This window comes from Penaeus vannamei, chromosome 6 (assembly GCF_042767895.1).
Source record: "Penaeus vannamei isolate JL-2024 chromosome 6, ASM4276789v1, whole genome shotgun sequence".
NCBI classification, from domain to species: Eukaryota; Metazoa; Arthropoda; class Malacostraca; order Decapoda; family Penaeidae; genus Penaeus; species Penaeus vannamei.
Window position 1 is genome coordinate 33,179,598 of NC_091554.1, and position 3,311 is coordinate 33,182,908.

Sequence of the window (3,311 nt, forward strand, 5' to 3'; positions counted from 1 at the left end):
ACTCACAGAAGAGAGGCATAGGTCTGTTTCCAATGAGATCCGATTTAGTACAATCATGTCTACGAAGTGTTTGGCATTGCAACATAGAACGAACTGCTCGACCTCCTTTTAACAGTAGCTTAATATTTATATTATAATTATATTATAATAATACCTTTTTATTAAGAAAGGATTGTTGTCACTGTAGTTGGCAGTGTCATGGAATAAATAAATTTTACTTATGGTCCGGAATGAAAACAAACCAGTATAGCTACCAAGGTGGGAGATATTAATACTATTGCCTTGTGACAGCTGACCCTGTGCTAACCATACTTCTAGTGGATAGGTATCTTTTGGTTTGGTATGAAATGGATTATTGTAATTCACCTTATTATCTGGATATCTTGTTTGCATTTCATTTTACTCTCTTCACTTTTTATTTCTTTTGTTTTTTTTTAGATATTCTTATTGTACTGATACCATTTAATACGTATTATTATTGATTCGATAATTTTCCAAACGAGTATTTTAAACATTTAGTTTCATAAACTATTTTGTTTTACTTCATCATGAGCAGCAAAGTAAAGGTTTTGCTTCATTTCCCTTGTCCTCTTCCTGTAAACGGTTGTCGAAAGATTTTCTCTGAATTTTGATACCGGAAGTCGCTCCTCCCGCGTCCCCGGTCGGATCGGGATTAAGCTGAAAGCGCATTCGCCTTGAGTGAAAAAGCTCCATTAAATTGCGCCTCGATTTTGGAAAAAAAAAAACAATATTGAAATAGAAAGTGATGAGCCCGATCTGGCAACGCCACTGCTCAGGCTGTAATGCACCTGATAATTATTGCAAACCATTATTCGTTCTATATTTATTCATGTACCTATTTATTTATCTACTTTGGGTATGTTTTGCTTGAGAATTGTTTTGATTATGACGAAAGAAGTGTGATTTCACTTTTCATTCCACGTAACTTCTTCCGTCCTTTTCTTTATCTGTCACTACTTTATAGTTTTCTTTCCCACCATTTCTCCTTTCTTATTTAATTCTAGCTTATGAAATGCCAATTCGAATGAAATATGTCACCTTTCCAGATGGATACGTCTCTATCTATCGGCTGTTTTTACTTCCCTGCTCAAAAAAAAAGTTTTTTCTTTGTTTTCCTTTTCATGTTTCTTCCCTCTTTTCCTTTCTCTTTTTGTCTCAGGCGTCGTGTTATTCCAGCATCCTGAAGGCAGAAGCAAAAGTGCTGATTTTTAGGCCTGACAGTGACAGTGACATTGACAGATACGCGTCGGATAAGAAGACATTTCACATTTCAATTTCTAATTTATTTTTTTCTCTCCATCTCAAATACGCTGGGGAAAAGGTATTGCACTTTATATATATATATATATATATATATATATATATATATATATATATATATATATATATATATATATATGTTATAAATATATATATAAAGCCCTTTATTTAAAACGCATACGGGGTGAACGATTGTTGTTATATAACTTTAATAGATATGTATCATTTATGATCGAGGGATGTATTACTGATTAGTGATTAGTGATTAGTGATTACTGCGGACTCCTTTAATAAAAAAGATTCGACAAATAAAGGTAGACTTGCAAACTAGAGAGGTAACACCTGTAACTAAACTATTTGATTCATTAATAATTTCGAAATACGTATTTTAATGGTATTGTCGTCTTGGAGGTCTGTGAAGAGCATTGGTAATGGTAATGGTAACAGCAGCGGGCATGCCAACAAAATAAGTATGAAAGTGTTTATCTTAAAACTTGAGATAAGACAGAAGATAAGTTGATTTTTTTCTTTTAACTGAATATTTTGGGAAAATCAGTTTTTGAAGGAGCCAAGAAAAGAGGTATTCAAAAAGGTTGGTAACTTTATTTGAATATTTAAAGATTTTGGACATTATGCAGTACAATGGTAGGGATACAGTATTGTTTAATACATCTTACTCTTTTAGTGAAAGTACACACACACAAACACAGATATATGTATGTAACATTACATAACAAGTGTAATATGTGTTCTAAAAGGTACAATATACTTCAAATGGAATTCATTCTTCTTGTGTATCTTCCTGTGGTGTATTGGTCAGCACGGTCGCTTCCTGCGCGGCAGACTCGGGTTCGATCCCCGACAGATACTACGTACATAAATCTTTATGCATGAATTTCTTTTTGCGGCTCTATCTACTTACTTTCCGTTCCATATTTCTTTCTACTCTTGTTTCTGTATCTTTATCCGGTTTACAATGCGAAGGAATTGGACCGTTTGATTTTGTATCTTTTATTTGCTTCGTTGTTTGTTGGTGTTTATGCGCGTTTTCGTAATTTTGCTGTTATTCTTCTCATAATCATATGGTTGTATTAGTAACATGGGAAGCAGAGACTGAGTGGAAGAAGAGCACGACCAAGTGTTGAGGAGAAAGAAAAAAATCAAGACTAAGTAGGAAAGGTGGAAGGAAGGAATGAGGCAAAAGAAGCAAACTTTTAATATCTTGCTTAGTGTTATCTTCATTCCACTTTGCCTTCTTCAGATAAGAAATACGATTTCGTAGGAGAATTATCTTTTTTTTTTTGCAATAGCTGCATAATTACCGATATACTTTGAAAGGTTTGTTGTCACTGTAGTTCACAGTGTCATGCGATAAATGAATGCTACTTATGGCCCGTAAGGCCACAGCAATTTATTTTCTTTAATAGCGAGCAAATGTCGTTGGGAGAGAGAGAGAGAAAAAAATCCCAGCGCTTAAATAAGACAGGTGTACCTCCTACCTTCCAGAGATCAGAAGTAAAGGCATGTCTCAGTTCCTGCCCCACCTGGAGGAAGTACAATTCCGTTTTACTAGAAGTCTTCGAGGAGTTGAATGAAACAGACCAAAAATTCTTTCAACCAGAATTTATTTTGGAAATCAAAATAAATAATATTCACGAAAGACAATAGACATGACATGACATGAGTAAGTATTTCCGCCAATCATCTATATTATTGTTTTGGGGACGGGAGAAACGATGCTATACACAATGAATCGTAGACATATGTGCTATTTCTCTCGCGGACATCACAATTTCGGCGTGAAATTTTACTTGGCATGTCTGCCAAGAGCTGCTGTGCGACAATTTTCCTGACCTTACCGAGCTCGCCCTGGCCAGGGTCTCCAGCAAGGTGGCGCCCCTGCCCACGCGGCCAAATGTGTGACCCGGTGGCTCGAGGACTGCATGGCGCCCTTTGGAAAGGATTGGCCGGCCAGGAACCCGGATCCGAATAGGATGTAATAAAAGATCTTAACCCGAAGTCTGGCTTTA